This window comes from Pinus tabuliformis, chromosome Q (genome assembly GCF_031772625.1).
Source record: "Pinus tabuliformis cultivar Carrire ecotype Pingquan chromosome Q, CPIR1, whole genome shotgun sequence".
Classification (NCBI taxonomy): domain Eukaryota; kingdom Viridiplantae; phylum Streptophyta; class Pinopsida; order Pinales; family Pinaceae; genus Pinus; species Pinus tabuliformis.
Genome location: NC_142296.1, coordinates 379,083,878 through 379,097,229, shown reverse-complemented (window position 1 = coordinate 379,097,229; position 13,352 = coordinate 379,083,878).

Below are 13,352 nucleotides of genomic sequence, written 5' to 3'. Positions count from 1 at the left end.
CTAACTTTCTTATATGTGCATATCTTCCGTATATGCATGTCGTTTATGTATATGCATTGTTTTTGCGCAAATTCCATATACAGAAATTGCGTATATACGGAAATTGTGCATATACAGAAGATTTGCGCATATCTTCCGTATATGCACAATTTCCGTATATGCGCAATTTCTGTATATGGAATTTGCGCATATACGATGCAGATACAAGAACGAAGATATGTGCATATATGTAAGATATGCGCGAATATCTTCCGTATATCTCTAACTTTCTTATATGTGCATATCTTTCGTATATGCACGTCGTTTATGTATCTGCATCGTATATGCACAAATTCCATATATAAAAATTGCGCATATACGGAAGATATGCGCATTATACGAAAATTATGCATATACAGAAGATATGTGTATATCTTCCGTATATGCACAATTTCCATATATGTGCAATTTTTGTATATGGAATTTGTGCATATACGATCCAGATACATAAATGACGTGCATATATGGAAGATATGCACATATAATAAAGTTAGGGATATACGGAAGATATGCGCATATCTTCTGTATATGCACAATTTCCGTATATGCCCATATTTTCCGTATATGCGCATGGAAGATATGCACATATAAGAAAGTTAGGGATATATGGAAGATATGTGCATATCTTCTGTATATGCATACACAGAAGATATGCACATATAAGAAATTTACGCATATACAGAAGATATGTGCATATACGAAAGTTACGCCTATATACGGAAGTTATGTGTATAGACTGCATATACGGAAGTTATGTGTAGATTCACATATATAAAAGACATGCATATACAGAAGATATACACATATAAGAATGTTACGCATATACGGAAAATATGTGTATATACGGAATTTATGTGTATATGCAGTATATACGGAAGTTATGTGTATATAAAATGCAGTTTATGCATATATGGAAGATATGTGCATATACGGAAGTTACGCCTATATATGTGCATAGACTGCATTTTATATACACATAACTTCCATATATATACATATCTTCCGTATATACACATAACTTTCGTATATGCACATATCTTCCATATATCCGTAACTTTCTTATATGTGAAGAAGTGGAATTGAAGTGGTGAGTTCCCGTTGGATTTACATGGTAAAGTAAGTTGCAGATGGTAGTGTGGAGAAGCATAAGGCTATACTTGTGACCTATTGCTTTTCACGGATAGAGGGGATTGACTATGATAAGACCTTTGCCCTTGGTGCAAGGTACTCATCAATGAGATCTATATTGGCACTATCAACACAGATGGGTTGGAAGATACATCAGATGGATGTGAAGACAACCTTCCTTAATGGCATGATTGAGGAAGAGATGTACATAGTGTAGCCTGAAGGTTTTAAGACCTTTGATTGTGAGTCGCATGTGTGCCGGCTCAAGAGAGCGTTTTATGGGCTGAAGCAAGCACCCCATGCTTGGTACACCAGGATAGATAGCTACTTCATCGGGTTGGGATTCACGAAGAGTGAAGCAGATGCAAACCTGTACCACATATTGGTGGAAGGTAAATTGTTGATCATTGTACTTTATGTTGATGATCTCTTACTGACAGGTGATGATCAGTTGATCAAGTCTTGCAAGCAAGACCTTGGAAGAGAGTTTGAGATGAGGGACATGGGGCTCATGCATTACTTTCTTGGCATGGAAGTATGGTAGGAAGATGGGGAGTTGTTTGTGTCTCAGGGAAAGTATGCCAATGAGATACTCAGGAGCTTTCGCATGGAGAGCAGGAAACCCATGGAGACTCCTCTAGCAAGTAACTGGAGGAAGGAGGATGCTACTTCAGGGGAAGTAGTGGAAGCTACTATTTACAAGAAGCTTGTGGGTTCACTCATGTACTTGGTGAACACATGACCGGATATGTGCTATGTAGTTAACTAGCTTAGTCAAGTGATAGTTAGGCCTACCAGGATGTATTGGAATGTGGCAAAGCATGTGATGAGATACCTAAGGGGCACTTCTCAATATGGATTATGGTACAAACAGGCAAAGGGAGTGAAGCTTCAAGGCTTCATTGATGTAGATTGGGCAAGGACTCCATCTGAGAAGAAGAGCACATCAGGAGGGATCTTGTGTATTAGGCTAGCAACAATTTCTTGGTACAGCAGGAAACTAAAATCGGTTGCACTTAGTTCAGAAGAGGCAGAGTACATGGTTGCGAGTTAGGCAGCATGTGAGACCATCTGGATGAGGAAGATCTTGGTTGGTTTATTTGGTCAGCAGATGGATCCAACTGTGGTTTACTGCAATGATCAGAGTTGTATCAAACTCTCTAAAAATCAAAATTTTCATGATCAGTCCAAGCATATTGATATTCGATATCATCATCTCAGAGATTGTGTATTGAGGCGGATTATGTTGTCAGAGTACATTCCCACGAGGGACCAGGATGCTGACATTTTGACAAAGGCATTTTCAAGATGTAAATTCGAGTTTCACAGAGGCAAGATCGGGGTAGCTGATAATCCCTTTCTTGTTGAGAGGGAGTGTTGAGAAATGGCAACAAGAAATTCCAGTTTAATTTGTCCTTGAATTAAACTGAGAATGAAAATCGAATTCTATTCTCATATCAACTTGTAAATAGTTAATTAAGATTAATTAACTTAATTAGCTTAGGAATTTTGAGTTGTAAGTATTTTTGTAGTCATGTATATGTTCTCCCTAAGTTTCAGGGGTCAAGTATGTGTTTAAATTGAGTTGGAAATTAGATCACTTAGTTTACTGAGTTATGTTCAGTGAAATTAGTTCCAAACTATTTGTGGAACTAATAGAGATTTAACAGTTCGTTGGTGCACTAGTGCATCCACAAGTGTCACTCTAGTTAACTGAAGATTCCCTCATCAGAAACTCATGCATGTCGATTTTGAGAAAGACCCAGTTGAGACTAGAGTGCAGGGACAATGTACTATCAATTGTGTGATTTACTAAGTTGTAAATATCATGCATGCAATCAAAGAATAACTTATGTTTGGATTGCGTAGTTTTGGAAGCATTAATTCCCTTTAAATGCGTGTTATTCATACTATGAGTTACACAATAGATTAGGGGCTTGGAGAGCTACAGAATTAGCTAGCTAGCTTATGAGCTGAGAGAGTTGAGCATACTTGTGCAGAATTGTTCTAGTGAGAACAAGATTTGTATCTTCACTCATATTTCTGATATAAGCAATACAAATAGTGGGGTTTTGAGCAGTGGATTTCCCCATATACATCTTCTGTTATGTGCCATTGATTTATCTTCTTCTTTTTCATATTATTTCCATTGATCTATTTCCTTCTGCTGGTTGAAATCAGAAGTAGATTCTTGTCATATGCTTTAGTACATTTCATGAGCTTGTGAATCTACATGGTTTTCTATGAAGGGATGAGAGTCCTCTATTTGAGACAGGACAACCAAACATCCATAGAAAATGGTGCATGCTAGAAATAAATGCACAAAATCCCCACCAAGAGAAATAGACCAGAGAAGAAAGTCGTCACTTTCCGGAAATAGACCGGGTGGAATGAGGGATAGTTAAAGAATATAGAATGTTATAAACGGAAATGGACATACACACAACTTGAAGGATCTGCCAGATCAAAAATCCCAACCAACGTAGATCGGAAGAATATGATAACCAAGATCACCGCCAAAAGGAAGGACCCTCGATGGGAACCTGCATCTCCACCACCCCCAAGTTGTAGTGGAGTCAAATCACTTATTTACATAATAAGAAAGAATGATCCAACGATCATAGAGAACTCCAGGCATCAGAAAGATTTCAATTATCACCGAGAAATAAAAATCATCAAGAAAGCACCGCCACATAATTTCGCCACACCAGAGACACCGAGTACCAGTGGTGTAGCAAACCCTAAGCAATAATGTGCATAATTCATAAAACAAGGAGAGTACCCCTTGAGATACAAATCCCCCACGCAAACAAAGACTAGAAAGAAATGTAAACAAGAAGCAGAACAAACCATCAAAAACCCGAGAAAGGAAGTTCCAGTGGAAACTGCAAATACAAACGTGGCTTAGAATGTAATCGAGAGAAAATTTAACTATAGAAAGATCACAAACATCCCAAGCACCTCCACCTTCTATCACAACATATGATACTTAAGTCTTTAAATGAACGCGAGATATAAAAATATGCAATCCGTTTCTTCCAAAGATATAGAATTTTAGTCTAGTCCTATTGAACCCCAGATACAATATCGCCTCGGTTATTAAAATATTACGAATGCCTTTCCAGGAAAACATGAGGCCTCCTGTGTGGTGTCCACTAGTGTAGTACCATAATCAAATAGAGGATGTAAAGTGCAATGAGAAATAGTAAAAATATACGTAAGATCTCTGGTACCAGGGACAGGAGCATTCCAGAGAGATGTGTGAGATGACTCGTCCTAGCACTAGAGACATGACCAAAAGGGGTGCCAGCCTATGTCTGTTATTCAACCCCCAATCTCTAACAATACATACAACCTAGAAATGTGGAAGACTCATAATATACTAATATCGACAAGCCATGCTCATTCTCCTAAAATCCTTGTCTTCATATAAAAGTGATAAAAGATACATATACCTAGCATTTAGAGAATCATCCATTCAGAAACATTGATGATTAAACTTCCATGGACACCTCATAACTATCTGTTAAATCTCTTGGAATGATTAATCCACTTTTCATTCGAGTCCCAGAAAGCCATGCAATCTATGATACTATGCAATCAAGATCCTTGAAAGCTCAAAGGCAGGTTATTACAAGGATACACATTACCAATGACAATGACTCCAAAACAATCTCATTCAATGTCCATAACAATCTGAAACTGCTACAATATACACTCATAATTTCTCAACCTCACACATGTTACACAACTTGATCCAACCTGCCTGACATTCTCCTGTCCTCCCATGAAATAATTATTTATATATTCAATATAAATTAAGTTTAATTCATATAATTGATTCATAAGCATAGAAATGTATCTTTGTTAGAGTTCTAATACAAGTTTACATAGTAATCCATAGCTTTTGTGATCAGTTAATTAATTCATGATCAAATGAATGAGTGATCAACCACAAGGGAAGTTTTCATATATTGTGCATATTCATTACATAACTAAAATTTTGTTAGTTTTGCAACATCAATTAGATTTGACTCCTTGTCTCCTCATATTCCACAAATACTAACAATTTCTAATTTATTAGTGTTATGCACCCTAAACTTGTAAATAGATAATTATATCCATCTATCTTAATGCCAGAGTGATGCTTAAGAAAAATGCATATACTTGGTTAGTAGTTCTTCTCAAACTCATATTTTTGTGAAGGCTTATGCATGGCTTGTCATTTTTAATAAATATAGGCAATTCAATGTTCATTTATTGGGACACATTTTAATCATCTTGTATGAGGGCACTTATGTTGTTGACTTTTGTATAACGTGCTCAAAGATAAATATGTTTCTTTCTTAATATCTAGTGGTTAGCTTTGACCTGGGATCATAAAGATTGACTTCAATAATTTCAATGTCTTAATTATCGTAACATTTATCTTCATAACAAAATAATTATCTTAACATCCAAAGTCATACCATATAAATACATGCACGATAATGCACTGAGATTTTGCAAGCTTCACTTAATTCCCTTAATACATCTTTTTTGGTCTTGACCATGATATATTACAACTAACCTTAGACCTTTTTTGCCTAAATATGTTTGTTCTACATAATATTTCATAAATTTAATAGAAATTTTAATTATGCATCATTTATGATTTCCTGCTTAATTTGAACACTTGACATCTTGAAAAGTCCATATTATGGACTTGAAGTTTTAACACTTACTATATGTATTATTTCTATGTTATTAGATCTAGCAATATTTGTTTTTGTTAATGTTATTAAAAATTAACAACATTACATATTTTTTCCAAGTTATTAATGATATAGATATTTATTTTATATAATTAAGTTTAACAATATTATAAATAATTTTCTATGATTCATGTTATTTTTGTATGTTAATTGAGTTAATTTTCATGTTGTTAAACTTAATAAAAATATAAGCTTTTCTAAGATGTTTGTTATCTCTCAAATTGTACACGCATGAAAAAGCCCCATAACATAATGCATAATATGATATAAACCTTTTAGGAATATCACCCATTGTCACGACAACAACTTTTGTTCTCTCACTTTAGAACTTTAGATTAGCTCTCCTTTGACTCAAGGGAAGCTTAGTTAAAAGAGCAAAAGGTGGTGTTAAAGGAAGGCTTAGTTAAAAGAGTGTCATGTTAATGGTAGCCTCAGTGAATTTTTTTATAGATATTTTAGGTTTTTATGGAAAAAGGGAAAATGGTGATGGGGGAAATAAAGAATAGTGTCAATGTCTTTCTAGATTTATGGAGTCCAGCAAAATCAAATGACAAATAGGATCATGAAGAAAACTTTCTTAAGCAAACTATTTAATGCTTTGTTGATTACAACGAGAAGTTAGAACCTCTTGGCTAAGTTAACCCCTCAACTAATCAAGGAAAATCATGAAATCATGGCCCCATTAGAAGGGATCCCTCCAAAGAAAATCCCTACTACAGAAATTTGGAATATGGCCTAGCAATGAGAATTAAAACTATCACAAACTAATAAAGAAGAGGTGTAAGAAGAACCTCTGCACATCCTCTTTCCAAACGAATTTTTTTTTTTTCCAAATAGATCGAATTTGATAAGTTTGTAGTAATCTTGAATAATCATAATTATACATTTAATGATGTAGAAAAACAAACCAAGAAAAAACTACTTTGAAAAATATAAAAATAATAAAAAATTAGAATACAATCAACTGATAAAAAAAAATGACTCTATGTCACCACTCTACGGGCTCATCAAACTACAACTGATAATGATAATGAAAAAACAAATGGTATAAAAAACCCTAAAGAGTTTACATTTATTTGTGCATTAATTTCTTGTTTTAACGTTTCCATGTTTATAGTGACTTATATAATGTTTCTATAATGTCTTTTGCTTTTGCATTCATACCATTAATGATTTATGGAACAATTTACCTAGCATTTTTTAACCCTTTTCTATTACATTTTAAAATGTTAAAGTAGTTCTAATGTTTTCAAACCTCTCATTTATCAGTAATCTTGCTATTTATTAGTAAATTTTTGGTGGTTGCAAAAATAATAAGATGTCCAAGGATTTATAAGAATGTATTCACTTTCTATATTGCAAATTCTATGGATGATTATTGTGAAGGACATTTGGGAAATAGAATGAATAATAAGAGCATAAATAATTATATATATATAGTGGTACGATGCGCATCATTGCTCTTTTTATTTCTTGGATTTCCAGTTATGTTTTCTGTCTCGACCAGAGATGGTCATGCTAAAACCTTGACAACCCTGCTAACAATATGCACCTAGCTATATAACGATTATTTGACTATATAAGCAGAGATATATAGTGTGGAATATCTGAACAGGAAGCATTGTATATCTGTATCTGCACTACACGCATATATATTGCTTGTATGGCATTACACAACCACAATGGCTGAGTCTACCTGTGCCACACTAATATTGCTTGTATGGCATTACACAACCACAATGGCTGAGTCTACTTGTGCCAAACTCATGGTCACCTGTCAGACACTTTTAGTGTCTGCTTAGAAATAAGCAACCTGCCCTCAGACCAGCTGTCAACTTAGAAATTAGATCCTGAGCAACCTGCCCCAGACCAGCTGTCAGTTTACAAATAAGCAACCTGCCCTCAGACCAGCCATAAGATTATGGCAAGTTCCATGAGCTAAGATGGCTCAATGGCATCCAGTAACAACAAGCAGATGTTGTTTATTCATATCATACATAATGGGTGCAGAGTATAATCGATGGTTGTCACTAAAAACCTCTATTTACCAAAGCTTACGCAATTTATGCATGCGAGTTTGTAAAAATTTGAATTTTTCATAGAACCTGCAACTTTGCCAGACACTGCGTTACCAATGTCAAGATTATTATATTAGGGATTACAGAGCACTATTTCTTCATCAAACAATCAATCCCCTTACAATGGATTTATTGGTCTCCAAATGAGTAGTCTCTTAAACAGGAAGCTCTTTTTGGTACACGCTCATGTTCATGTCGATTTCTGCAAAATTCTCCAGCTCAAACAGGTCAAAACTTGAACAACTGACATCGTCATCATCTTCCTCCTCTTCGTATTGTTTTCCAAGACCCTTAATTACCACAACTTCCATAATGCTCCTTGATTTTTAATACTTAGTAATTATGTCCTTTGCTGCTGCTGCATGCCAGTCCTCCTCAAGAATATGAAATTGCAATTCTTTGCTCAGTAGCGAAAGCTTGTATTCATCTGTAGATGGATATGTATGTAGATTATTAACAGGATTCAGCTTATGGAGATACTTTTCCCCAGAGGGGTTAGAGTCCTCATCCAAAGTTCCACTTGTTGGATAGAAAGTCACAAATCTTTGACTCATCCCACTACTGTTCTTCGATCCTCTGGATGTTTTACTCAAACATGGCCTAGATTGTACTGAAGAAGAAGATGAGTCAACAGAGGTGCGTTTTTTCTCAGAAGAATCATTGAATTGGACTCACTTACAGATGAAAATAATGAAAGCTGCAATTTCTTGGTACTGCCAGCCATAAACAGCGAATTAAGAAAATTTGCGAGCTTCCTGCCTGGAGAAGTTGGCTTCTTGGGCTTCTTGGAATCCTTCTGAGCTTGAGAGTTTGACTTTAAATTATCTTGATAATCTACAGGGATGAGAGGCTTCTCCATAGAACAAAAATCCACATCTCTAACAGATGATTTTCCATGTAAAGCTCGAGTGCATTTTCCACCAACAACCCATTTCCCTGTTCTGTCTTCAAAACCCATATAATGTAAATTTCTTTGTATTTTAGCAGTAGCAATAGATGAAGTTTGTTTGCAGAGAGATTCCGCATCTAAAGAGAAATATGGATAGTTGGAGGTGGAATCACTTGTATATGTGTTTCTTCTCTATATGCGCATATATTCCATATATATGTGCCTCTTCCGTATAGGTGCATATACAAAAGATATGCACATATGCAAAAGTTGTGCATATATGGAAGATATGCAATACATAAGATGCACATATAGAAGATTTATGTGACTTCCGTATATGCACATATTTCGTACATGCACAAGTTCTATATATGAACGTATCTTACGTATACCCATAGACATTTTTACAATAGTATTGAACCTTGTTGCTAATGGGCTCTCTTCTCTTGAAAGTGAGATGAAGTTCTTTGCATAGTGAAATGCCTCCTAGGAGGCTTGCTAGTGATTAGTTTTTGAGAGCAAGATATGCCTATGAGGCTAAAGAAACCACTGGAAGCTTCTGGTTGATGAACCTATTTGATTTGGGAAGAATCACTCACGTGCTTATGAGGAATCTTGAACCACCAGGAGGTGCCTTAGAACTCTGGTCCTTCAATAACTATGGCTAGGCGGCTCTCCCAATCTACAATAACAAATTTCTTAATGGTATTCTAATCCCTCTATTCTCCTTGGCACTAGTCCCACCTTGATGTTAGAGGTCGGGGTCTAGGCGGGCTTGGAGGTCGGCCCCTTTAATGTTCTGAATGCATAAAACATAATCAACATGTTTTTCTTCAATATGTTTTGTCTAGACAAAATAATAGAACATGTTACACATATCCATAATTGAACTAATACAACATGTTACAAATATTCATAATTGGTGAAATTACAAGCGTACATATATGTGTTTATGTAAATAACAAATTTGTAATTTGTAAAAGAGATATTAATTTATATTTTGTTTTTCTTGCCATTAAATTATTAATGTAAAAATTCAATGATGAATGTTTCTCTTATAAATTTAATGAAAAATTAAGTTTTGAGCTACTAGATAATTACCTTGAGAGATTATATTTTGACTTACTTCAGTGAGCTCTACATGGAAAAAAATATAAATATTCATTATGTTAATAGTTTTAAATGTTGCACCAATTCTTTACATATAAGGTTTGGTTTTTTCTAATTTCATTATTTTAAAAATAAAAAACAATCAATTTTCTTTGTGAAATTAGCCTCACAATTGTATTCCTTGTCAAAAGTTTTTACGTATTTATTCCTCATTTAAATGGAAATATTGCACCAATACAATCAATTATCTTATACTTCTTAAAAAATATCATTTAAAAAGAATTCAAAATCCATATAATTATGGAAGAATTAATATATAGGTGTACAATTTTCTACATTCCATATTTAATATAGATTTAAAAAAAAAGAAAAAAGGAAAATGATATATGTGTGCTTGTGTGTGTGAGAAAGAGGTGTCCATATCTAATATAATTAAATCTACACCTTTACTTTAATTCATAACTCAGTTGCCTTAAATACTAAGTAAATTATTTATTGATTATTTATAATAAGGCATTAGAAAGAGAGAGTAGAAATTGGTTGTCTATGAGCTTCCAAGAAATAATCCACAACTATATTAGCTCAAGGGTGCTTTTTCAAAATCAAGTCATTACAACAATATTCATCAAACTAACAATAAGAATAGTTCTAGTGAAGCATGTAAGATAATCTCAATTGAATATTTATTTTTAATAAAATATTAAAATATATAACATAATTATTATAGGTATTCATGAAATATATCCATTAATTATCATTCCTTATTCCTTATTTTGAACATAATTAAAAATAACAAAATATCTCATTAATCTAAATACAATTTTAAACTATGCTTCTTATTTAAAAATAAATAAAAAACTTTAAATAAATTTTTACATTAATTTCAATTCTTTATATTAAATGTCATTAAAAAAATAAAAATAACTAAATAACTCTTAACGTCAATACAATTTTATACCATGTTATTATTCGGAAAAAAAGGAAAAATATGACAAAAAAATTTCATTTAACAAGAAAATAGAATAACTTAATTTTATACCATGTTTTTATCTTAAAAAAAAGAGAATAACATGACTAGAAATTTCATTTAACCAGAAAATGGAATGACTTTTCCAAATCTGTTGGGTTAAATCCATTTGTATGAGAAAGGCAAAAGGACGGGCAAATAGAATAATTTTTCAAAAATCACAAACTGGAAAAGACTTAAAATGAGTTGACAATTTGTTTTTTCTAACTCAGAATATGTATTAATAATCATTGTAGACCTCAAATCTGAAATCACAAATTGGGCAAATTGGAAATAATCATGGTATACATTAACTCAACCCTCGGGCTATCCCTAATTTCTAAATGGAACTATCTTCCTCACACTACGGCTTCACACTACGGCTTCAAATGACGTAGAAGAACGAAACGAGATGTGTCCACTCTTTTCCGTGAGGTTAGAAGATGTTCACTGCAAATTAAAAATCTTCTTAACATTCTCCCTCCTCAATTAAGATTGAAAGCTTTCAGAAATTCAATTGTGTATCCATTATTCATTCCAAACGTGAAACCATGAAAGCTTTAAATTTTAAAATGAAATGAAATTAAAGGTGAATTCAAAATTAAAATTGAAAGCTTTTTAAAAATTAAATTTGTTGGCTCTTATTCCAAACGTGAAATCAGAAAATACATAGAAAATTTGCAATGTTATTCATTGAGAGACAAAAATAATATAAACAATTACCTACTTGATCTGCTTTGTGATTTGTGTGTTAGACGTTATTTTCCAAAGCCTCCACAAAAGCAATGGGAATTGGCTCTAAACAGTGATTGGGATTGCTTGCTCTGGTCAACGAGAACGCCTTTATTTACAACTAATTCCTACTCAAATTTAATTTATACATAAATCTCATTGTAAATATTACTCCTAATTTATAAATTGAATAACTTTTCAAAATCAATATCTCTCACGCTCAGGACCAAAACGATTTTAAAAAGAAGAAAAAACAAAACTAGATGTGCCCACTGCTAGATGCTAACTTCAAATTAAAAAGCTTCTAAACTTTATTGGTGTGGGTATCGACAAAGTAATGCAATAGATCATGGATCGCATAGACATTGCAGTTCCCTATAGGAAAGAATTGGTGCCTCTAAAAGATGTAGTAATGAAAATAAAGCCTATTGTTAAGCAGATCTAGAGAGACCGCCAGGCAATAAAGAAGAACAAGAATGATAAGGGTTCCGCTGTGAGTATATGGCTTAAATATTTGAATGCCCTTCTCCAAGAAGCATCATAGGTGGCACGACGTAGCACAATACCAACCATGTGTAATGTTATAAAACCAGCTTGAAGATCTATGATTTGATGACGTCGCACAATACCAATAATGTGTAACTTTATCAAACCAGCAGGAAGATCTATGATTTGATTTTACACATCAAAGAGCATCTCAAATTGTCTCCTTTGGTTGAGTTTGTCCAACTTCCAGAGCTATTAGAGGAACAAACTCAGAACCTCCAACAGGAATTTCAGCAAATTAAGGAAACATTAGAAGCACAACCTTCGTTCTGCAAGCAGTTCCCATGGCGGTCCTGCTCTAACCGGCTGCGCAGAGATGAAGCGTATCGACGAACCTTTTATAGTGGGACAACAGGAAGCCTTTTCATTTCTTGAATATTTGGTTATGGAATATGCGGAGGCTAAGAATATTGGCGTGCTTGGCAAGGGTTGATTTCAGCACCACGTTGGCATCCCCAATAAATAAACTATTGGTAATATCAAGCTGCACAGTGTCCTCTGCAACAATGGCGGTATAATCCAAATAACAACTGATGCTCCTCGTCTGAGTCAATCCACCGAGCTTTAGTTTGATTCCAACTCCTCCGAAGCGTGTGGCCTTGTTATAACAGTGAACTCCTGTGAGGATATTGGCTTGACCTGACACTGCAATCTCCACAGCAGCCGAAAAGATGACAACGTCGTTTAGAGCGTTGTCCTTGCCCATGAGGCTTATGCCCACGCCGCTGAATTTCTTCTGGTCGCGGCTTCCGCCGGCAGTAATGCGCTGCACCAGGAAGGAATTCTGGATATATGTCTGGTGCCCTCCTTGAACCATGATGCCAGACGACTTGAAATGCGAGATATAGCAATTATCGATGTTCAAATTTTGAATTTGGGCGGGGCAGGTTCATGAGTTCAAACTTTGAATTTGGCGGGGCGGATTAACCAGTTCAAATTTCGAATTTGAATTTGAATTGTTCAGTTAACATGGAGTAACATGCTTGCTGAGAGCATCACATCTCAGATGCCCCGTCCAGAGGATTCACCAGTTCAAATTTGGAATTTGAATTTGAATTTGAATTGTTCGG